The sequence below is a fragment of the Perognathus longimembris genome, chromosome 11 (assembly GCF_023159225.1).
Source record: "Perognathus longimembris pacificus isolate PPM17 chromosome 11, ASM2315922v1, whole genome shotgun sequence".
Taxonomy (NCBI): domain Eukaryota; kingdom Metazoa; phylum Chordata; class Mammalia; order Rodentia; family Heteromyidae; genus Perognathus; species Perognathus longimembris.
The window spans coordinates 20,874,689-20,900,801 of NC_063171.1; the positions used below are offsets into that span (position 1 = coordinate 20,874,689).

Consider the following 26,113-nt stretch of genomic DNA (forward strand, 5'->3'; position numbering starts at 1 on the left):
GCCACTGTGCAGAGATCCTCAGGCCAATGTAGCTGTAGCCTCCAGGGACTGGTCCAACAGTACCATTCCCGCCCACTTCTCATTTCCCATCCTGGTCCCAAGGTAAGTATAACCAGCTGACCCTTACAACAACAACAAAAACAAGCAAACAAACAAACAACCCCACAAAAAACATTACCTCAAGCCTGCTAGGAAGAAGGTGGATTCAGCAAGCTGAGATCTGAGGATCACAGTTTGAAGCCCGCCTGGGCAGGAAAGTCTATGAGATGATTATCTCCAATTAACCACTTGAAAGCTGGAAGTGGCACTGTGGCTCAAATGGTAGAGCTCTAGCCCTGAGTGAAAGGAGCTCAAGGATAGCACCCAGGCCCAAAGTTCAAGCCCCAGGAATGGCAAAAAAAAAAAAAGTGGATATTTCTGTGTTTTATTTCAAACTCAGGATATCTGGAGTGAGGTTTGAAAGTCCTGACTCTCCCTCCAAAAGGAAGACTGACACAGATGACAGAGGCAGGGAAGGAGGTAGCCATGTGTGATAGGGAAATGCAGGAGAATCTAAAATGAGATGCCAAGGTCATTAAGAGAAAATGAAATGAATACTTCCTGCTCACAGGTGACCTGCAGACTGAATCTAGGGATAGGAATTTCTCACAAGCAATCTCAAGAAAAACTCACATTCCAAAGGCTAAAGCTGTTGAGAAAACTCACTTTCAGGCTACTGAGAATGGGTAATTAGACTATTTCTGCTGCCACAGAAAAGCCTGGCATTTTGTTTGTCACTGTTCTTGGCCATTCTCTCCACAATTATTTTGCAATCACTTTGGGTTGTCTGAAAGACAAGACTGATCAATAACATTTTATGACAAAGGACTGATGTTACCCCTAAGGAATAGCAAAGGGCAGATCACCTCCCAAAAGAATAATTACCAATAATGATCAGGGTATATCATAACCCTGGGAGAAATCATCACATAGGAGCTAGCATGTTTCACTCGAGTGATAAAGGTAATAACTTCTCCAGAACCTGGAACTTGGTAAATCCAAAACTGAGATTATGCCCAGCTAAGCCATTGCAACTCTTACACTATGCACACTTCGATCCCCTACCCCTAGTCTCTTCCTTATTTAAACCTAGTGTTCATGTCTGTACCCTAAAGATGTCTGAAGATGAACTAAAGTGCCATCTTCCCATGGCATTATGCCATGTAATCTACTTTCTCTGTCATATGTCTTTCCTAATAAACTTTCCTATCACTTTTTCTACATTTGTGCCTGAATTATTTTCTGGTCAGAGCAAAGACTGTGGTTGGTGTCTAGCAGCAGGAGATGGAATGTTTTCCTAAGGCCCACATTATGGTGGTTAGAGAGACAGTCGGGTGAACTACTGACTGACTACGGAACCCAGATGGCAAGGGAACTTGAAGAGAAGATATTACAGTCTCATTCCTGGAAGTACTAAAGGGCCCCTCTCCAAGTTAGCAAACACAAAAGCCAGGCTCCTCTCTGTCCAACAGAGTGCTTCCAGAATTGGAATAGCCTACTTGCTCTGTCACCCAAAGGGGACAGCAAGGCATAGAAGCAATACCCAAGCAGCATTTCAGCTCAGCCTTACCTCTCTTCTACCATTGCCCTTTACCTGAGGTGGCTTCAGAGACAGAACACCTGCTACAAACCAGACCCAGGTACCTGTTGGTGAGGCAGACACACCAGAGAGGGAGGAAACAGGCAGGTAAAGGCAAGCACAGAACACGAAACTGACTCCTCTATAAACTATAGATTATTCTTGGACAACCAAGAATTCCTCAGTACAGAAGATCAAAGTGAGAACCACTCACTAGTACCTGACTGGTCTTCAGGTGTCTCAATCCCTCCAAGACTCATAAAAAAGACAGCCCTAATCTTATATTCTCTCTACTGGGGAAAAGTGTCATGAGCAGAGGCTCAAGCTAGGCACAGTAGTGGGTGGCGAGGGGAGAGGGAGGTGCTCTCTCTTGGAAATACTAATTACAGTGTTCATACATGCATGCCTCATAAAAAGTCAGCTTTTATGCACAGCTACTCACAAATCAAAATGTAACACACAAGCATATCACACAACTTCTTTATTCCTTCTAAAGCCCTTAACAACATTTATTTTGTAGGCCATTCTAGCACAATAATGACGAACACAGTCTAAAAACAAACTGCCTTGGTTTCCTCAACTGTAAAACAGAGAGATAATCATCCTACTCCAAGCATTGTTGGGAAAACTGAGTTGACACAATGCCAACAAGGTGCTCAGAATGTTGCCCAGCATGTAACATGTATAATATAATTGTTTGCTATTCATACCTTGCTTCAGCCCTTTCATCACAGTATCCACAAGGACACAGGTAAAAATATCTCCCAACTCTTAAGGTCACTTGGTTTTCCTTCCTGGTTTTCTGATTCAGTTACTTTCAATCCAGAATCCAGAGTTAGATTCTCCCTAGAGCTAAGGCTTTCTGTGGCCCCCACCCTGAGTTTAGTTGAAGACCTCATGAAAGTACCTTGGCATCCTAATCCCTTCACTCATCTCCAACTAGAGACCCTAAAATTATTCTCATGCATAAATATGGATGTTCTCAATTGTCAATGAATAGCTGTTACTTTTGCCAATATGACCTCAAGAAGGCTCTTCGTGGATTCATCTAACCTCGGATCTGGGATTAAGGACACTGTGATAGATGATTCAACTCTGCTGAGGCCAATTGGCTTCTCGTGTGGGAAAGCTGTTCAGAGAGTGCAGAATAAATCCCTAATGGTATTCTAATCATTTTATGAGTATACCCCACTGGCCCCCAGACAGCATGGTGCACAGGCCATGGGAGTGACACATTCTGTGATGTATTCATTCAGAAAATATTTACTATTTATCTTGTGCCATGTCTTGACCTGAGCAGCAACTATTCACAGAAGTGCAGGAGGGTGAAGTCTTGTCCTTGTGAGACTTGTATACCAGAGGGATGAGTCAACCCAGAGACAAAATAAAAGGATAAAATACATGTGGTCACAGACCATTTGGTTTCTGGATAGCAATAAAGCAGAAAGTGAGTTGGAGGTTACCATGATTGAGAGGTTCAAGTTTAAATCGAGTGTGCTCAGGAAAGTCTCACAGAGTAAGAGCAGGGAAAGAATTGGGAAGAGCAGTGGGGAACAGCCCTCCGGAGTTCCAGTCATCAGCAGCAGCATGGCCACTGCACTGAAACAAACCAAAGAACACACAGAAGGTGTACAGGGCCCTATGAACACTTGCAACAGCTTTGGCTTGCACTTGGTGAGGGATGAGCCACCACTGGAAGGCTCTGTGCAGAGGAATGACATGCTCCAATTCACATTCACCAGGATCCTAAGGACCATCTGAAAGGGAATGATGGTAAATGGGGTGATAGTGTAAAGTCAGGGAGACTTTACACTCACCCATCGAGAGAGGGATGGCGTGAACCAGGATATAGCACTGGAGAGCAGGACTGGTGACCTGATAAATTAAGTGTGGGATGTGAGACAAAAATAAAAGTCCAGAATCACTTCAAGATATAGGTAATGATGATGCTACAGGTATGAATTGTGATAAATAGTTACATAGCATCACAAATGCAAAAAAAAGTAGACTGGGTGGGAAAGAATCAGTGATGTTAAGAGTAGGAAAGGAAACAGGAGGAGCCCATTGTCCAGAATGGAGCCTTCCAGCACTTAGCAGTGTCTAAACCACGGAAGAATCTCAATAGATATTTGGCAAGTGAAAAGGAGTAGAGTGACGGAAATAAAATTCAAGTTTTTAAAAGATAAGCTTAAAAGGAGAAGGTTATGGGGTGCTAAAATTAGGTACATTAAATGTACACATGAAAAGATCACCATAAAAAAACACTATTAACTACAGAAAAGGAAGAAAGTAAAAGTGAAAAAGCAATGAAGTGGATTTGATCAAAGTATATTTTATGTATGTATGGAAACAACACAATGAAACCCCTTGAACAATAATATATATGTATAATTATAGCCTATACTATATAGTGTAGTATATATACATATATATTTATGAAGAACACATTAAGAGAATGGAAGACAACCTAGTTGGGCATGGTGGCTTATGACTATAATCTCAGTGACAAAAGAGGTAGAAATCAGGGGAATTACAATTCAAGGCCAGTCTGAGACAAAAATTTGCAAAACCAAGAGATATAGAACCTCCATTCTATATACTGCATTCTATATTGAGTAGCAAACACCTGAGGCCCTGAGTTCAAACCCTCGTACTATAAAAATAAGTAAACAAAATCCCAAAGAGAACAAAGTTGGACTGCTCCCTCCATACCAGAGTTGCTCTGTTCTGCACCTTAGGTTAGCTCTCTGGCTACCAGGGTTCCTAGTGGCAAACTCATCCTTGTTATATTCCAATACTAGTTCTGGAGCATTTCATCACTGTTATAAATTCCTATGAGGCATAACAAGGCCAAATTTGGCCAGAATTCCAGAAGATATAGTCCCACGAGAAAATCCCCAGGTTCTCAGGGCCTTAGCAGTAGGCCTATTGCAATGCCAGCACTCTGCCATAGGAGTTCCTCAGAGCTCAGCCCTTGCTCCTGGTCTCTATCTGTAACTGTCTCTCTAAGGGATTTGATTCTCATGGCTCTCAATGCCATCTGTGATTCTCAGATGTCTATCTTCTGCCTTAACTCTGTTCCAGATTCATATCTCCATCCACTCATTCATCACAACATCTCTAACTTAGATATCTAACAGATATCAATGGCATCTCTAACCTATACCCCCGAAATGAGCTGTGACTTTACCAGCACTCTGCCTCTTCCTTCAGTTCCTCCACCTCAGGAATGGCATTACAGTTACTGCATTCATGGAAATGAGGAGCTTCATGGATCTTCCCACATCTCCTATCTCAGGTTAAGCCTATTAGAAAGTCCTGCCAACTTCACCTTCCAAATGTACACCACTAGAAGGAGAGCTCAGCTCCACTACCAGTATAGCTGTCTCTTTGCTGTCATTCCCATCTTACCAAGGCTGAGTCTTCATGAAATACAGTGAGTTTTTCATACCCACCAGGTCTTATAACTCATCTGCTCACAGACTTCAGACTTTTTTTCACATGAAGGCAAAATGCAAACATCTTATTGTATTCCACTGAACATACTCTAGCCCAGCTCTCTCTCTAGCTTCTCTTGCTCTAGAGGCCTTCTTGCTGTTCCCTGAGCTTGCCAAGCAACCACGTTGGATCCCAGCACTTGCAGGACTCCATCCAAAACAGCCTTACTTCAGATCTCCCATGGCCTGTATGCTGTCTCACTTCTTGCACATTGCTTCTCAGCTATCACCTTCTTCCCAGATCATCCTCTCTGAACCTTATTTCATGTATTTGCAACCCTCTTTCAACATTCCTTTCATTGCTTTGTCTTCATATAACTTACTACTTGTTTAACTCATTGTCTACCTTCAAACTAGAAGTACCAGAAGAGTATTTTGCTTGTCCATTATCATCCCCCTCCACTCCTAGCACAGTGCCCAGCCATAGTAGATGCAAAACAAGGATTTGCTGAATAAGAAATGTACCTGGAAAATACCAGCAAATGTCCATCTAATACAAGCTTTGTGTTTTCACCAAGTATAAGCAAGTTTCTTGCTGACAACTTAGTCTTACATTACTCATTAGCCCAGCAACTCATTAGATATTTTTTAACTGAGCATCTACTAGATACTAAGCAAAGAGAGAGTCCCTATGGAATTTACAATGTGGTCAGCAGCAGAAACTTAAATCATCACAAAGACACATACAAAAGGTAAAGGAAAACGTGAGGGTATGATAAGGAATTATACCAAGAGCACTCAATTTAGATAGAGGATCAGGAAATGGCTGTCTAGGGAATGAACAACTAAGCTGAGACTTAAAGGATTAGTGGGAGTTGGCAAGGTAACAGGAAGGGATCACCATGTGATCACAGGCAGAAAGTGGGAGAGAGCTCAAGGTAGAGGTCATAGTAGAGGTGAGAGTATAGAGGTGAGAGTATAGGGAACAGAAAATAAGAGGAAAGAACAAGCAGGGGACAGATTATCCATGCTATGTGGTCCATGTTAAAAAAACCTAAAAGGCATGTTGAGCTCAGGCTCATTTGAGCCCTAGGCACACTGCAAGAAGAGCCTGACATGATCAATGGCAGATACAAGGAAGCCCAGATGAGCTTCTGATTATTTCCAGTAAGGAGACCATCTTCATGGAAGAAATAGGAGACAATGATGGATATTCAACATCTTATATCATTACTCCAATCTCCTCTCCACACTCGTCCCTGGGCATTTGCCATTTCACTTTCTGTATTGTGGCCAAATTCACATGCTCTGTTCAGTCTTCCCCTCTCCCACTCCACTTCTCCACCTGCTGAATTTCTCTCCACCTCCAAGTTATCTCTGTGAGATTTTCTCAACCACTAAGAAAGACCAGCCATTGCCTTTATGTCCCAGAAGTTGTTGGTCAATAGTGCTCAAAGATTCTCGACATTACAAAGCTACCCAAAGCATGGTTTATCTTCTCTCCCTTAGGACAGGAACAAAGTTCCTTCTACTTTTTTTTCAATGCCCAGAAGGTCCAGAGATTAATAAGCTCCTATTCTTATGTTTGGTGTATTAATTAGGTTGAACTATCCAAATTACTCATCTTCTCTCCCATTCTTCTCTGACCCAGAGCATTCTGAAGTAGTGGAAAGACCCAGGCATTTTCTAGATTAAGACTAGATAAGTAATATGGTTCTTAGGTAGGATTTCCACCTTCCTCGCTATAAAACCTTAGCTGATCTCCTAACCAGTGCATTCTGCCATTGCCTCATGATAAATAAATGAGGACAGGCAAGTTACCTTCAAGGCCACTGAAGTACTGGAGGTCACATATATAAAGTATCCAAACAGTGCCTGACATATAATAGGTATAAGAAAAAATGTAAGCTAGTATGCGTATCCATGTTTCCTGTTTTCCATCTCTCTTTTGCTCATAACCCCATGTTCAAAGAGAGCCCCACAAAGTGTTTTTTGTCCTAAAAGAGAATACAATAAGAAAGACGGCTAGCTATGTGGTTGGGAAGAGTCTTCGTGCACTAGTGGTAGAGGGGTGAAAAGCAACTGATGCCATGGGAAATGAAGTAACTGCCAAGAGCAATATGTGCCTTTTTTCCTCTCAAACCAATCCCTGTTCACTACTTACTAACCCTGACTGCAAAAGCCACCAAGAGTCTGAGGCCCACAGATAGGGTGAGCTCTTCTCTATGCTGGGTGAGTCTCATAAAAGAGATTGGTTGCCACAGAGGTAGAGAATATGTAAGCTTTTCCAAATTAGAACAGGAATTTAATTAAGCTAGGAGAGGAATGAGCAACAGGGAGAAAATTAAGGCCCCAGGAAGTGTTCTTCCATGGGGAGGGGGCAATGAAGACGAGCTCAAGTCTACTGTGAGCCTCATCTCCCCTGAATTTATCACTCCTCTTGGACATGCTCCCACCCCCACTGTAGACACTCAGACCCCAACCTTACCCCAAAGCCAGCCTCTGCATAGCTCTCCCTCGAGACATATGTGCCGCTGACTCATTCTCCCAGCTTGTAACAAAGCTGAAAACTTTTAATTTTCCACTTATCTTCTTACACTCTTCCTACTTCATCTTGCTTCATATTATGAATTATGTACAGTACTTCTGGTACTCAAGGAAGACCCTTTATCAGATCTGTGCGAAGGAGAATTCATGAGTGATTTGGATCAACCCAAAGTCTCTCAAAATGCCAAAGAGCCTTCAGAGAATCTAAGCATACACCAGTACACACCAGCACACATAGGGGGTGGGAACTACTCCGTGGAGATGAGACCTTCTGAAACCTCATTTATACACATCCACAATAATATGCCCTGAGGATACTGCACTTGTCTGTATTCTGATAAGCTGCACAGGGCAGGCCAGGCAGGGTGCATTTGACCAGGCTAAGTGGGAAGAGAAGCAGGGAGCTATGCTGCCAAGTCAGGCAACTTAGCAAGGTTCTGTGCAATCTGCAGGGTTAGAGCATACCTTTTAGATTTTGTCTATTTACTTGTTTCTTTTTTTCTCTCCCTCTGTGTGTGTGTGTGTGCGTGCGTGCGGGCATGTGTGTGCATGCACCAATAGATTTGAACTCAGGGCCCAGGCACCATCCATTATTATTACTATTATTATTATTATTATTGCTCATGGTTGGTACTCAATCACTTGAACCACTGCTTAGGCTGGCTTTCAAACCACATTCCTCAGATCTCAGCCTCCTGAGGAGCTAGGATTCTAGGAGGAAGACACTAGAACCTGGCTATTTTCTTGGTTTAAATAAATTGCAGATGAACACAATCTAGCCACAGGGGTCTATTTCCCAAATGTCTGAGGCAAAGAACATTCTCAGACCCCCCACCCCCCACCACACGTCTGTCTTCCCGCACAAAAGACAGGACAGAGTAACACACAATATCCTCAACACAATCCCTCATCGCTTTCCCTCCTCGCTGCTCACACCCTACTTGCTAACAGCACCGGAACTCCAGCTTAAATAACCTACTTTGCAGTTTACTTAGTTCTAAATGGAAGCCATGAGACAACGCAATGAATAACTTAGGTACAAAGAGAGGCCTGCATCCCTCTCCTGCCCTGTCACACGCATGCATGCACGCACACACAGACTGGCAATTACACACTGTGACAACCTCTCCTGGGTGTGGCATTGCTCACGGTCACAGCTGGGGAGAGTGGTAAGAATGGCAGGTCATGGGTATATGGCCAGGTTGAGCTAGGCTCTAAAGTTAACCGCAATGGTGTTTGTGTTGACAGGAGCCACAGACACCCTTCTGTTTGGGGAGTGGTGTCTTGATGACTTGGCTAGTCAGAATGCCTCTCTGCTTCTCCTTCCCAACTTGGTCCTATGGCAATGCTCCGACTCCAATGCCATTTGTCACTTAGACAGGAGAGTGAGAGACAGAGAGGCCTGATTGGGAGAAGGAAGCTGCTGACAGATGCTACTGGTCTGTAGAAAGTGTGATCTCCCAGATGTGCAAATTCCAGCTGTCCTTTGGGCCTTCACTGCCTTCTACTGCTAAATCATCTAGTGGCTCTGGTTCAACAAGGGCAGTTGGTGCTCTCTGTGAGGGGTACCCTCAAAGGCAGGAAGGGACACACGACACCATCACTTGGATAAAGACAGAATTCACACTCCCATTTTTTGTCCACCTTCTTTAGAAACCTGCTGTTTTTCAGACAAAATATTCTGGTAGGGGGCTTTGTTTTATGACATCAAAGAAACAAGTGACAGGGGTCATAATATTATGATGTTTCATGAACAAAGGAGAAAAATTTTAATAATATTTTCAATATACAGTCTACCTTTCTTTCAAGGGATCCTATTGGCCATATCTGTCAAAACAGATGTATTTAAAGATGATACATGAAAATTTGGCATTGTAAATCTCAATAATAAAAACTCTCCTAACAGGAATGTTCATAACCTTCAGGTGGTTCAATAATACTTTAAGTTTATAAAGCATTATCCTGGGGGAACAAAACACTTATATGTGCATTCCCAGTTCATTCTTACAAGTTCAGTATGAATTAAGTACTTCCAAATTAACAAAAGGGGAAAATATGTCTCTAAGGGACTTGCCTAAAGTCAGTAAAGGGCACAAGGAGTAGGAAAAAAAAAAAAAACCTGGGTTGAAACCAAGGTCATCACAGTAGAATCCAGCACCTGGTACTACTCATAGTCTTTATGGCATTGATTATACCAGTCTATTTGCCTTTCTACAATCCTCTTTTATTTATTTAGGTTTTTTGGCAGTCCTGGGCTTCGAACTCAAGGCCTTGCATTTGTTAGGTAATCACTCTACCACTTGACATACTCAAACCTTTTATTTATTTTTGAAGGATCAAATCTTGGAGTTTTATTAGAGCATTAGCAGCCTGCAGGCAGCCAGTTGTTACAAAGGCTTGCAGCATGCATGTACACTTAACACTGTCAGAAAACAGGCCAGAGAGTGAAGAAAGAACAAAAACAATACCAACAAACCAATCAGCTCCAATGGAGTGCTAACTTAGGACACCATGGTGACTGGAGACAGGCCAGGAGACAGGGCACAGGACTTGAACATGGAGATATGTGTCATGGCGGAGATTGTTTGTTTTGTTTTGTTTTGTTTTTCTAGTCCTGGGGCTTGGACTCAGGGCTTCAGCTCTGTTCTAGGCTTCTTTTTGCTCAAGGCTAGCACTCTAAATCTTGAGCCACAGTGTTACTTCTGGCTTTTTCTGTTTATGTGGTACTGCGATATCAAACCCAGGGCTTCATGCATGCTAGGCAAGCACTCTACCACTAAGCCACATTCCCAGCCCCTCAAACCTTTTAACTTCAATTGTTTTTCATGGTTGTTGTTTTACGCCCAGGCCAGGCTTAGACTGTGATCCTCCTCCTCACCAGTCCCATGTAGCTGGGATTGCAGTTGTGAATCATGGTGCTTAACTTGTTTGTTGAGACATAGGTCTCACTAACTTTTTTCCTGGCTGGTCTCTTACATCTAGCATCCTGACCTACATTCCCTAAGTACCAGGGACTATAGAAGTGGAGCACAATACCCATACTCTGTAATGTTCATTTAGTAACAAGTCACTTAATGACTACTATTTCCTCTTAAAATTAATGTAAAAACTAGAGCCAGGTACTGGTGGTTCACATCTGTAATCCTAGCCATTCAAGGAGGCTGAGATCTGAGGATCGCAGTTCAAAGCCAGCCTGGGCAAGAAAGTCCCTGAGACTCCTATCTCCAATTAACCACCAGAAAACCAGAAGTGGTGCTGTGGCTCAAAGTGGTAGAGGACTAGCCTTGAGCCAGAGCTCAGAGAGAGTGTCCAAGCCCCAAGTTCAAACCCTCAGACTGCCAAAAAAATTTTAAAAACTAAAATGTCATTAAAATAGAAGAGCCAGGCATGAAGCTAGTAGCCATATTCTACATTCACAAATAAATTATTTAAATCAATATAATTACATCAATACATTATATTGATCTATCATAATGACACAATTCATCTTAGCAAAGATTTACTTTTTGCTTTCAAAGATCACAGAATTTTCACAAAGCCAGAAGAGAAGTACTGAAACTTACAATTAGGTTAACTTTTTCTTTGACCGAGATAGGACATTAATATTTTAAATCTTTAAATTTAATTTGAACTTGAACAAATTTAATTTTAGGAAAACCTATCTTGTCATTATTTTCCCATTATACCAGGCTGGCAAAGATTTTAGCCCAGGCTCAGCCTAGCCCCTCAGAAGCATGGCTGTTGCAGAAATCCAGGTGGGTTCCGCTTTAATACTTCCAGGGGCTGGGGAGGGTGTATCTGTAGTACCCTGAAACCTAGAACATATAAACATTCCCCAGTACTTCACAGAAGTTAGCAATACCTGAATCAACAGTCAGGATGCGTTTGAAAGCCATTTTTGCACCAAGTTGAAGTACGCTTATCAGTATATACACCACATAAACAAGTTTCTACTCAAGGGCAGGGCAATACTCAGTACATTGAACAGAAACTCTGAACAAATTGATGCTAAAGAGTTGAAACAATGATAGGCAAGTTTGCCTTACACACCCCTGGAGTAACTCATGTAGCCAAAGTGCATTTATAAATGTACCACTCATATAAGCAGAAAGTAACATCAATACTCACATAGTGAGCAATGTATGTATTTTCCATATGGCTCATTTCATATAATTGCTGTGTGACTTTAAGGTAGGAACAGCAGGCAATATTACACCCTGTTGCTAATGAAATGACTGATGTCATACGTGTTATTTATTCATCCATTCAATAGCTAAGAAATCAAGGCTGAGGATTTGGCTGGCCCTCATGAGGCTCATGACAAGATGGCACCGATAGTCAGTTTTGATCCTCAAGGCAAATATCAAACCCTAAGCTGTCATAAACATAAGCAAAAAGTGAACTTGTGAAAGCTTCAAGGAAAGTAAGTAAAGCAACAGGGAGAAGTCCAAAAAAAGAAGTGTGTGTGTGTGTGTGTGTGTGTGTGTGTGTGTGTGTGTGTGTGTGTGAAAGGATCAAGGAGGAAGAAGAAGAAAAAGAAGAGGAAATGGGCACTGCTGGCTCATGCCTGTAATCCTAGCTACTTAGGAAGCTAAGATCTGAGGGTCAAAGTTCAAAGCCAGGATAGGCAAAGAAGTCCATGTGACTCTTATCACCAATTAACTAGCAAAAAGCTGGAAATGAGATTGTGGTGTAAGTGGTACAGCACAAGGCCCTGAGTTCATATCCCAGTACTGGCACAAAAAAAAAAGAAGGAAAAAGAAGGGAGGGGAGGGGAGGAATGAAGGAGTCTTCATTTAGTGGCTGTTCCCATCATAGGTCATCCTTGAGAACTGGACAAGTTTTTTCATCCTTCTGTTGCAAAGAACTACTACTTTCTCTCAAGTGGGTCAGGTATGGGTCTCTTTAAAAGCATTTTTTTTTTTTTTTGGCCAGTCCTGGGTCTTGGACTCAGGGCCTGAGCACTGTCCCTGGCTTCTTCCTGCTCAAGGCTAGCACTCTGCCACTTGAGCCACAGCGCCGCTTCTGGCCGTTTTCCGTATATGTGGTGCTGGGGAATCGAACCTAGGGCCTCGTGTATCCGAGGCAGGCACTCTTGCCACTAGGCTATATCCCCAGCCCCTCTTTAAAAGCATTTTAGAGCCAGAATCCAAGCCAAGAAGCCTACTGTTACAGAAATAAATTGCTAATTACACACAAACCCTCTGTAAACACTGAAATAAATTACCACTGGGCTACTTTTCCTAGACCCCCTTCCTCCTCTTTCACACACACCTATCAGCCTTTTAGCTGAGCTGGTATGAATGGGGAAAAGGAGAGATTGCAGTGGCAGTAGGGACTGTTGATGGTCAAGCACCAGCATGCCCCTTCTGTACAACTCACCCATCCAAAGACAGAAATGTGCCGTGTACAGCTGGGGCCATCTGTCTGGAAGCCAGGGCATATTGGTGGGTTCACAGAGCTATTTCAAAGTGGATCCAGCAGACTGGATCCAATAGACTCATCAGTAGATCTATCTACTTACCCAAGCCTAAGAGTACTATGGTTGATGCCAGAAGAAACAACATTTATGTAAGGGCAAAAAGGCCTTAAGACAAAAGACAATGAATGTATGGGAATCTGGAAAAGTCCCAGGTGTGTCATTGACATTTAAGTCTGGAAGAGAAAGCTCAGGAGAAAGACTCCTCCATTCCCAGCCTCCTCAACCATAATGAGAGAAAGCTCTATGGAGTTCTGCAAGGGAAACAGTAGAAATGCAAATGGATGGTACACAGTGGGTAGACTGAGAGATGGGAAAGGCCCAGCCTGAGAGGATGAGGAGATCTGAAAACTAGGAAGTGGAAATAAATGCTTTGCTCATCTACTCTGGAGGAGTGGGTTTAAAAACACATTTAATAATCTTACAGCACTGTGCTATGTGCCAGGCATGAGCACAAGGCTTTTATTCACAATATCTCAATTAATTACCACTGCAGCTCTGTGAATTGGGCATCAGAATAATACTCACTTAACAGATAAGGAGATCAAAGCACACAGTTTAAAAAGTTCTTGTAGTTGCATGAGGAATAAAGGTGCAAGCTGGTCTCCTAATCATTATGTTATTCTGCCTTTAGCAGCAGAAAGCATAGTTTTGAAGAAAGACTATCATCAGAACACCAGTGCATAAGACTTCCAAAAAAGCATTTACTATATGTGCATTTGTAATACAGAACACTTACTGAAAACTAAGATTGTTTCTGAGAAATAAAAATTTGAAATAGGGGTTAGAGATGACTTATTGCAGTCTTGAATCAGCTTTGGCATCCAGATTATTTGATTTTACTCTCACAGCACTGAGAAAATTTTGAATCACACACACAAAAAAGTAACCATGTATTTATTCACTTATATCACTTTATATAGCAAACAAGCTTAGGCATGATTTTTCTTTTAAAAGATAGACACAGGGGCTGGGAAGATGGCCTAGTGGCAAGTGTGCTTGCCTCATATACATGAGGCCCTGGGTTCAATTCCCCAGCACCACATATATACAAAATGGCCAGAAGTGGCGCTGTGGCTCAAGTGGCAGAGTGCTAGACTTGAGCAAAAAGAAGCCAGGGACAGTGCTCAGGCCCTGAGTCCAAGGCCCAGGACTGGCCAAAAAAATAAAATAAAAATAAAAATAAATAAATAAATAAATAAATAAATAAATAAATAAATGATAGACACAAAATGGCAAGCTTTCTAATCAGCAGCACATCCACACCAAGTTCAAGTGCATGCAGAAAGGGCTGGTAGAGCTTGACACCAAGTCTGTAAAAAAACAAATGAAGCCAGCCGACCACGGGCAGTCTCCAAGTGGGAAAATGGGGTGGTAATGATGGCTTGTTCAATTATCTTTTTACTGATTTTCTGTTTCTCCAATTCTATTGTATCTTTGTCTACAGTTGAAGATTAGAGAACCAAAGCATACATGAAGACACAACATACAGAATAGAATGGACACCCTCCCCAAATACTACTACGTTTTTGACAGATTATATAATTAATGGCACTTGGATTCAAGGAATATGGGAGGCAAGAGCCATTTTCAGAGGCAATAAGTGAAACCAATTTTATAGATGTTACTAAAGACCAGCCATGGATGGTAAGTCCCTGGTCCAGGGCCTAGGTCAGTACCTTAGGGATAGTGAACGGGGAGATAAAGGAGAGGGCAGGGGGAGGCAGGTTTCTAGAGGATGTGCATCTCTGTGGTCCTCTCTGACCATCAGAAGGTGATAAAGACTGGTCTGCTCCTGGGGTCAAGTAAACTACATCACATCCCAGTGGGAGGAAGTGGTGGCCCTACCTCAGACTGTCCCCAAGAGGAAAGGATCTTGGTTTTGCTTAAAGGGGAGAAAAACTAAAAAGGATCTTGGGGTCTCTGGGACCACTCTCATCTGTTTAGTTTCTTTATTTTCTTTAGAGTGGTGTGACTTTCTAAAGCATATGTCATATTCCTTTACAGATGATCAAAACTATACTTGCCAGGTCATTTTCTTTCTTTTTTTTTTACACATTTTTTTTTCTTTATTGACAAAGTGAAGTACAGAGGGGTTACAGTTTCATATGTAAGGCAGTGAGTACATTTCATGTTCAACTTGTTACCTCCTCCCTCATTTTTCCCCTGCCTCCTCCTCTCCCCTCCCCCCCATGAGTTGTACAGTTGGTTTACACCAAATGGTTTTATAAGTATTGCTTTTGGAATAGTTTGTCTTTTTATCCTTTGTCTCTTGATTTTGATATTACCTTTCCCTTCTCTAGTTCTAATACATGTATATACATTATTCAGGGTACTCAGATGAGATACAGTGATAGCGGGGGTACAGCCACAGGAAGGGAGTACAAGAGAAACAAAAAAGGGTTTCTTATGGCATATTGAAAATAATTACAATAATGATATAACACTTGTTTCCATAACATGGAGTTCATTTGACTTAGCATCATATTATGTTTTCACAGGGGCATAGATATTGGGCTATTGTGATCTTCTGCTACGACTAGTCTAAACATGTACTAATTATTTACTATGAGGGAAACCATAGAGTCCATGTTTCTTTGGGTCTGGCTCACTTCACTTCGTATAATTTTTTCCAAGTCCTTTCATGTCCTTACAAATGGGGCAATGTCATTCTTTCTGATAGATTGCCAAGTCATTTTCAAAAAGCTTTACCTTTTCATTAACTCTACTTTTATGTTTCTCCATGAGTACATTGAGACCTGTTTCCTCTTCTGAGTACTCAAAGAAGGAAGGGAAGTTCTCACACATCCCTTAAATGCTCTCTAGAAACAGCCAGTCCCAGTGGTTCATTCCTGTTATTCTAGCTACTCAGGAGGCTGAGATCTGAGGATACTGATTCAAAGCCAGCCTGAGGAAGGAAAGCCCATGAGACTCTTATCTGCAATTAACCACCCAACAAACTGAAAGTGGAGCTGTGGCTCAAGTGATAGAACACTAGCCTTCAGCAAAAAGCTTAGGAACCATTCCCATTCCCAGGCCTTGAGTTCAAGCCCCTGGGACCAACACACACCCACACCCACACACACACACACACACACACACACACACACACACACATTGTCCAGAGGCAAAGTGAAACCCTGGAAATGAGGCTCCTATCTAATCTCCTCTCTCTTTAGAAGAGGCTAAGTGTAGGTTGAAAGTGAAAGGGTAGAACAACAGGAACATTGGATGGAGCTTCAACCTCTGAGGCAAAACTGATGTCTACCTACCTCATGTAAAGACCATAAAGACGGATGTTCTCTGCATATCACTTCCAATCTATGTGAAGTGAGGAAGGGCTACAGGATTGGTAGTTGAGAGAGAGGGCTCTCAACTCTCTTCAAACCTAAGAACTTTTAAAGACAGTTTCAGAGTCTTGTCTCTTAAGAAATGTTTTGGAGGGAGGGCAAAAAGGGGTGTATAGGAATAAAGGGAGGAAGGGTGAGCAAATAGAGTCATTATATTCAATGTACATTTTCAAGTTACACTAAACTACATAACTTAAGGAATAGGACAGGGAGAGATGGGGGAGAACAATGGAAGGGGTGACAATGATCAAGAAGCATTGTATTCATAACTTGACTTATGGAGTTGTAAGCTCTGCATACAACTACATCATCATCATCATCATCATCAAAGAAATGTACATCTATAACACCTCAGTTTCCATAGGTAAATGATGTCCCAGTCAACTGTCAAAATCTCCAACATCGTAGTACAATAGTCTGTTCCACAGGCTGCAATTAACTGTTACTGACTCCTTTTGTTCCCTGACTCTCACTTTAAACAGTCCAAGTGCACTCAGGCTCTCCAGAAACTCACTTGACATTAACCAGCCCCAACCCTTCCCGAGTCCTCCCGGTGATATCCAATCATGTATCTCCCAGCTCTTCAGTGCCTTCCATTTGCCTGTGGTTAAAAGAATATGTGTGTACTTCTGCACGTGACTTGTCACCCATTCAAGACTGAAGTGAATAAATGACTTCCTGAGAGCCCACTGTGTGCCAATCACTGGATGCGAGACAAACAGCACATAAAGAATGAACTCATGGAAATCCAACTGGTGGGAGGCAGAGCGTGCCTTTTTCTTCAGTACTCTCCCACTTTGTGAGCCATTTCACCCTCCCTGTGCTGAGCAATTACAGGCACATGGAACAGTGGTTCTCAAATTCCAATGTGGCTGTGGAATCCTAGGAGTCTTGTTAAAGATAGATTCCTTCATCCTAGGTCTGGTGCATTAGACCCAGGCTAGGGCCCAGGAATCTACCATTGGAGTCACTGCCCTAGATGACCCTAAGATAGACTCAGAGGATCCATAAAAGACATTATCCCATAATTCTTTTTCCAGAGAATGATCAATTAAAGAAAATCCAAGACCTTTTGGTTTGTCTAATGTTCTAGAGACTGGCACTATGCCATCCCTTCCTGGCTGAATTGCCCTAAGCATTTGAGCCCCAGAGCAAACCAGTGAAAGGGACCTGAACGTGCTGTTGAGTCACCAGTCACCACCTCCGATTAATTTCTGTCTCCTAGGACTAGAGACAGAACAACTAAGTCCTAGCATTGCCTCAGAACAGAGAGATCATGGCGTATAACTGCATGACACATTGGATACCTGAGGTCTTTGGTCATAGATTAGAAATTAAACTGTGTATTAGACTGGACTAAAAGCAAGCAAAGAAACCCTGAGCCAGCCTAATGGCTCTGTACAGACAAAAGACCGGGAGAGCAGCCTGACACATGGTGTGACATTCAGGCACCAGATCAAGAGGCAAACAGCATATTTGGAATAAATCCCAAACATGATGGCATCTCTGATTTGACAAATTGTTAAGAAACCAAGAAGGAGATGCAAAGAACAGGAATAGCTTCAAGTCAGACAGATTTGGGTGGAAATATTTAGCGTGATAAAGCAATACAATTCTACTTTCTTCTCATAGTGGGAGCCAGGGAGTGAAACACTATGGCCAGGGGTTCCTTGCTGATCTGGCTTGGGCAGGGTGCAAGCGGAAGACTTGACAGGGGTTCCAGGAAGAACAAATAACTAACCTAGAGAGAAGGCTGCTGCTGCAAGTATAGACGTGTTCAAAAGAGCTAAAATATTCTGAAAAGGAGAACAAGATTGGAGAAGCTAGTACTAGTGAAGGAGGTAGCTGGGCCTGGGGGGCTACCAGTCTCTCAGTGATCCTCAAGACAGCATTTGAATTGAGCGGACGCAGAAGCAGGTATTCTTGGAGTGAGCAGAAGAGGTTTCACAGAGTAAAAAAGCTGCAAGGACTGTCTGCACATGAGCAGTACATGAACAGACCAACACACACACACACACACACGTGTGCATGCACACACACACACACACACACTCCTTCCACAGGCAAAAAGAGAGAGTAGAGAGCACCCAATTAAAAATCAGAACCTTTGTTTTCAAACTCACTTTCACCAGGAATCATGAGGCACACCTATAATCCCACCACTCAAGAGGAGGAGGCAGAAGGATCTTGAGTTTAAGGCCAAGAGACGTTGCCTCAAAACAAAATAAGAGAAAACTAAGCCTCAAAGCAAAATAAGAGAAAACCAAACTAAATAAATTCCACTTGAACTCCACCAAAGCCCACTTGCTACTTCTATGTAAGGAGCCAGAGCTTTCAACTTACTCTAGAGACTGAATTTTTTCTAGCAGACTCAAGACGCATTTTTAAATTCCCATTTTCATTCTACTCATTGTTCAAGTCTCTCTCCTAGTGTCTCCCCCTTCCCTAGTGCAAATTCCATTGCCAGGCCACAAGACCCAATCTTGACTCTCTCTCATTTAATGGACTCACCTGGCAAAAAAGCTCTGGGAAAAAGTCAACTCTTCATCTACTCCTAACAGAGACTAAATGGATGAGATCAGCAGGGAAATCACCCCGTGCTTACTGATTTCATTTGAAATCACTGACTCCAAGCAGGACCACAGACACATTTTCCTACTCCATTCTCCTTAGAAAACTCTTTTTATACCTTCTCTTCAAACTTTCAGCATTCTCTTCCTCCCACCCTCAGCTGATGACCTTACTTCCTATTTCATTGAGAAAATAGAAGCAATTGGAAGGGAATTTGTACAAGCTTCCAACACCACATCTACCCACATACCAGCCTCTGCAGACATTTGTTCTACCTTCCTTCTTAGTACTATGGATGAATGGCTGGAGCTCCTAGCCAAGCCAAGCCTCTACATGTGATCTAGAAGCCAGTTTGCCACATGCACCTGCTCAAGGAGATCGCTTCACCAATTTTTCTCCCTCTCCATCACCAGCAATGATTTTTATCTTGAGTGGATCCCTCTCAACAGTCTATTATGCCTGTCTGCCCATTGTCCATGTTCCTGTCAAAGATAGCACAAAGGTAGATACAGCTTCCTGCCCTCCCTTGAACTCTGCCACTGCACTCATAGTAGTCCTGGAAGTATTCATTTTTAGCTTTGGCAGCATTTGACCCGAATGTGCAAAGAGTTTTCCAAAGAGTAAATACAAATGCAAACTTAATAGAACCTATAGAGTAACTTGCATACGTTTCTAAGACACGAAGAAGATGCTACAATCCAAACTTAGTCTTAACTGAACACAGGTGCAAGATTAAAAACAAGTTTATCAAGGAACTGACTTGGTCTCTTTATCCTCCTGCTGGAAGCATGTTGCTCCATTGGCCCCAAGACATCAGACTTCCAGATTCTCTTTTTATCTTTTTCTTTCACTTCTGCTCCTTCTAGGTTTTTTTGTTTTGATTTGGTTTTAACTCTTTGCCTCTCCCACATCATACCATTAGAGCTCAACCCTGGAATCTCTTCTATCTATATTGGCTTCCTTGGCGGTCTAATCTAGTTTCACGACTTTAGCATCCACCCACTGAAAACTCTCACATTTATATGTTCTGCCAAGGCTTCTACCCTGAACTCACTTAACTTCATCCTCTTATTACCTGGAAAATTTAACACATCCAAAATGAATTCTTAATCCTTTCCCAACCTATTTCCCTACAATCTCCCCCACCGAAATGAAAGGCAACTCCATGCTTTTGATTGCTTTCTTCCTCACTCACAGCTAATCCACCAGAGACTTGCAGGAGCTCAACCTTAACAGCATATCCAGAACCTTCCACCTTTCACCTTCTCCACTAGGCTTCCCTTGCTGGAGCCACCATCTGGGGCTGTAGATCATTGGACTAACCTCCTATGTCTTCAGCTTTCTGTTTGTTTGTTCCTGTAGAGACTGCTCTCTGCAAAGCATCTGGAGTGATCTTCTGTAGAACATAACTCAGGTCATGGCACCCTTCTCCAAACCCTCCAATTGCTTTCCACCTCATTCTGAGTGAAGGCCAGTCTTTAGAGGTCAGGAGCTCAACACAATTTATCTGCCTGCTCCAACTCCTCCTGACCTCATTTTCCCATCTTCACCCCTCACTTGCTACATTCCAGTACACACCAGCTTCTCTGATGTTCTATGAATACATTCAATATGACCCATCTCACAATCTTCACACTGTTATGCCCTCTATCTGGGACCCTCTCACTCCACGTGAGTACTTGGCTCACTCCTTCATCTACTCCAAGTCTTTTGTCAAATATTATTGTTCAGTGCAGTCCTCCCTGACAGCTTCATTTAAAAGTAAAGCTAACTTCTCTCTTTCCCCACTTTTTCCCATAGCCCCTGTGTCACCATCTCATACACACTATGTTTTTGTACTTATTCTGCATGTATTTTCCAGTAGATTAGAAACTCCACAAAGCTAGGAACCTATGTCTATTTTACTTTGTTGCATTCCCAGAATCTAGAACAGCACCTGACATGTTACAGGTATTTAATAAATACTCGCTAAATAAATAGTGAGTTAATAAATGAATCTCAAACCAGGAATGCAAATAGAGGAAAGAAAAGCCTATATTGTTAGCTCTAGAAATAATATTTCCCCCCATCTACCCCCTTTCCTTTTTAAAGACCCTGGCAAACAAGCCTGATGACAAATCCAGGAGGAAATTAGCATGAAGTTAGCAGGGCTCTAGGCACTGGGCACTGTCCCTTAGCTTTTGTACTCTAGACTGATACTCTACCACTTGATCCACAGCTCCACTTCTGGATTTTGAGTGGGTTAATTGGAAATAAGAATTTCATGGACTTTCTTGCCCAGGCTGACTTTGAAACACAATCCTCAAACCTCAGCCTCCTGAGTAGCTAGGATTACAGGTGTGGAACACCAGCACCCTTGGCTTGCAGGGCTCTATATTGGGTATAGACACCTTTACCTCCCAGTCTTCCTGGAAAAGGGGCAGGATCACTTCCAGAACCCATTTCTTGAGTCCAATCCTTGGATCAGACAAGTAACAGGTACCAGATTTCAAGTGTCATCTACCTTCCAGGAGTCCAGACTCCAGCAAGGACACAGAGACAGAGAAGTTCCAGATGACAGATGGAGATATGGAGTGGGAAGCAGGGGAGAACCAGACTATTCTAGAGCATGGCTGATGCTGGATACAAATGTCTACACATTTTACCACCTATATACCTGACACCTCATCATTCTAGCTCCATAAGGTGATTCCTGCCACTTATTTTTTTCCAGTGAAGCTAACATGGGTTCCACTATAACCAGCACATGTGGTTGAGATGCTGGGGAATGAGTGAAACAAAGATCAGCAGTCACATTCTCTATTCTCAAGGACCTCTGAATCCAAAGTGTCCTCTGTGGATACCTCAACATCATTTCCCTTCGACCTTGGAATGTGGTCTCATTCTTTCAATATACTTTCAATATGGCTCACCCTTTGTCATCCTAACTACCCAGTAGTCTGAGATCTGAGTATCATGGTTCAAAGCCAGCTTGAGAAGGTAAATCTGTGAGACTCTTATTTCCAATTAACCACCATAAAGAGAGGTGGCGCAAGTGGTAGAGTGTTGGGCTTGAGAAAAATAGCTCACTCAGGGACGGCATCCAGCTCTGAGCTCAAGCTCTCCTACCAGAACCAGAAAAATAAATAGATTAAAACCAACAATAAAAAAACCCACAAAAACCGAGAGAAGGCAACTTAAAACAATGGCATGAGCCGTGGTGTGGACCAAATGATCTATGAAGAATAAGGAAGATGCTGAGAAAGCATCTGGAGTATAAGCTGCCAAAGGTCAATGAAGTGTTAAAATCCTCTTCTACCACATGGGGCCCAGTTTCCTAGGCAATCACAATGGAGAGGCAGGGACACCCATAAAGCTGGAGAATGAATGTTCAACTCTGGGTATTTCTGAGCCTATGAATGTCTCAACAGAAAGGGAAAGGAAGTAGCTCCAATTCGAGATATACAAATGGATAATACCAGAGTTCAACCTCAGATATTTCAGTTAACTGAAGACAGAGACTGGGAACTTATACAATAGGTACCCTAAGTCCTGCTATAAAGCAGCTGATCGAGTCAGCAGACAGCATAAAACTGAGTGACAAGGAGGAACCATACTCAGATTGGAATCAGGAGAAAGTCAATTCTCTTGGCTACATTGAGCCCCAGTGAAGAGGATTAGAAGCTAATAGCCAAGCCATAGGAGCATCTGCTCAGTGAATAGCATCAGAGGGACAACGTGCTGTGCAAGAAAAGGAACACCTACCATGTTCAGGAGAAATAAAATCAATTAAATTAGTAAGTACAGGGGAGGGTATGTAAGTTCAGCAGACCCTTGGGAGAGTCAGTCAAAGGAAGTAGAAACAGTCAGCAACACTGTAGACAGCTTTATTTTTTTCTACCATGGATGGAAGAAAGCCAAGAATGCAGGTGTTGTTTGATCAAATAGAGTTGAAAGTTTGATAGAGACTAAACTGAGCAATTCCAAGTTGCCCTAACAAAGGGAACCTCCCTCTTCTTACAATAAGGCATTATGAGAAAAGTCATATACAAATAAAGCTAATAGTAACCAGCAGCAATGCAAAACAAGTCAAAGGGATGAGTATGTACAGCAGGAGACATATGCAAACTGAAGAAAGCACTTATGTCATCCATAAAATGGTTAAACTGAGCCCATAGGCTTCAGAGAACTTCACTGTAGTCTTTAAATCTGAAGGTTTTCCTATGAACTCTTCCTGGCTTGGGTACAACCATGCACCAATAAAGCCTGCATATTTGTTGCCACCAATGAATAGAAGGGACAATGGACCAGGGACCAGGGGCTCTGTTCCCTTAGTATGCCACAGGAGGAAATACAGCTGAGTGAACTAGTTATTCACAAAGTGAGGAATGATATAAAGGGGAAAATGATATAATTACAGACGTACTTGGGTAATAATAGCTCAGAGATGGGGTTTTGGTATATACAGAAACACAAACATATGGATACCAGAATTTAGAATGCTAAGTTGACTAGTACTTAATTCTGTGGTGTCAAGCATGTATGGGTATATATTTGTGTATGAATATACATGTATATATATGTGTATATGTATATATACACATATAAATATTATCATTACAAGGTGTAAGTTAAAATTAAACGGAAAAAACATTTTTTACATACTACCAAGATTTGAAGATTTTATACCAAAATCTATACACTGTTTCCAACTTTCAATGAGCATAGCATACTAAATTACATAATTTAAACTACTGATTACATCATTTAAACTATTACTTTCTTCCTTCTTCATCCTTTTCTCTCCAAGATGAATGGCTGAATATGGGGAAATAAGAAGCTTGTAGGATATAAATCCACATAAAAAGTGAGCTCTCTGCCCAGCCATTGGAGGAATCTGCCTCCTTGAGCCTGCCCCTCCAGATGCAGAAGACCCTAAGTCTGCAAGTTATGTATAGGTTCTACAACAGAACCGTGACTGGATCAGAATTGATACCTGAGGACCAGTTTTTGCTATCTCTCTGCCTTATGAGAATCAGATTTGTCTTTGTTTTGCTTCCTGAAAACTTTCTTTCTTCTATTCAATTTCTCCTTAATCACAGTATAGCTATCTACCTAACTGTGACTATCCCCTCTGCCAAGGGTTCTTAGCTCCAAGCTCTGCCCCTAGCTCCAGTGCTTTGGAAAGTGATGTATTTCAGACATGAGTTCACTCTGCCCAGGAGTAACCAGTTTCTTTTAGGAAACCAAACCTACAATTTGATATAGCCATCTGAGTCTACTAGGAGGCCTTCAGTAAATTGAAGCTCAATGACTAACAGGCAGGGCGTCAGAGAGGGTGTGAGACTGTGGCCCCAGGAGCTGATCCAATGAAGAGTTTCAAAGGATCTGAAGTTTCACTGTTCATCCCCAATCTCCTCTCTCATTCATACCAGACAGGTATCTAGAGGGATGGGAATTGGAAGAGAGCACCATAAGAACAGGGTTCATGGCACTTTTTTCTCACCTTGGTGCTTAGCACAGTCACTTGACATGTAATGGCTATAGGAAGGAAGGAAAGGAGAAAGGAAAAGCAGGCAAGAAGAAAGGCAAGTTGTTTTTCAGCTTTCTCCCACATGTCTTGGTACCTTGCAAGCCTTGGCTACAGAGGACCAACAGATCACACCTATATCCTCAAATGCAACACTTCTCCTTTTATGCTTTCAATGCATTTATCACATCACTTAGGTGAGTCTACACATATAATTGAAGTACATCACTCCTCAAACCCTAAGACATGACACCAGCCACTGCAGGGCCAGTGCTGTAACTTCTTGATGTGCCTGGCTCATCTGAGTGACATGGCCTCAAGACAATCATTTTATCTCAAATGAAGAGTGACTGTGCTCCTCAAACTTGCCTCCCTACTCTGCTTCCTGCTACCTCCCACAGCTGATGAGACTCCCAGTGTTCTCCAGGGGTTTCTGGATCACAGATGAGCTTTCTGGGTTTACAGAACAGTAGCTGGTCCTTACGACTGCTAAGCTGTCCTTTGGAAATTCAGCCTAACAGTGCATCTTTTCATCTAGGCTTCTCAGTTCTTTTGCAGGCTACTTAGAATGGACACAAATGGATCCATGTTTGTAAGGTGTCTGCAGAAAATTGATTCAGGACAGATTCAGTTGATACTAAAATCTGAGGTTGCTCATGCTCCATATGTAAAATGGCATATTATGTGCATATAGCCATAAATACCTTCCTATATCCTTTAGCTCATCTTTTTATTACTATGTATAAAAAATCTATACATGATAAGTACAAACACATCAGTCATAGGCCAAACAACACGGCATATGTCAGCAACCATCTAACCTTTTTCTTGAATATTTTCCATCCTTTGTTGGTTGAACCTGTGGATAAGGAAAGTTAACTGTACTGGGCCTCTATTAAGTACCTACATGCACAGGCCTCATGCACAGAAAACAATCCTTAATATCTAGCTAAGACTCTCCTAAGCTTAGCATTTCCTTTCTCCACATTATGTCTCACCCAGTGAGTTCTACACAGACTTAAAAGCTCAGGAGAAGAAGAGGGCCTGTGAGGGTAAAGGAAGGCTATGGAAGGGCGCACAAATATGCACAGACAGCATCCATATTGCCCTGCCCTGGCACAGAAGTGTGAGAATCCTTCATCATTACTTCCCCAAATGTGGTGGCCCACCTTGGCCTCATGTGCATTAAACCCATCACCTTTCCATCACTCATTTTTGGAACCTGGACTCTGAACCATGATTTGGGATGGTTTAGCAAAATCAGACTCTAGAAGGCAGAGGAGACTTCATGGTCACCTTGTCTAATTTCTGCCTCACTGCAGATTTCTCCAACCTCCCTGACAGAGGGCCAGACAGCTTTATCTCTTACACCAACTCAGAACCTTCCAAACATGTCCTGTCATGCCAATCACCAGCAGATCTGTAAGAAGCATATTGCACAAACTATATAGAGCCACCCCAAATAAGAATCTCCACAGAAGGGGCTTGGGAGTCTGAATTTCCACCAAGCACTCCTGATGACTTTTAGAATTAACCATGCTTTCTCCCACTGTACATATAATGCAGTCATTCTTGACAGTGACTGCATACTAAAATCAGCAC

At 42.3% G+C, this 26,113-nt stretch overlaps 1 protein-coding gene across 9 annotated transcripts in view; it reads right to left on the minus strand.

Moving 5' to 3' along the window:
• Cacna1e (calcium voltage-gated channel subunit alpha1 E) overlaps nucleotides 1-26,113 on the minus strand; it is a 314,229-nt gene that overhangs the window by 188,128 nt on the left and 99,988 nt on the right. The window lies entirely within an intron of this gene.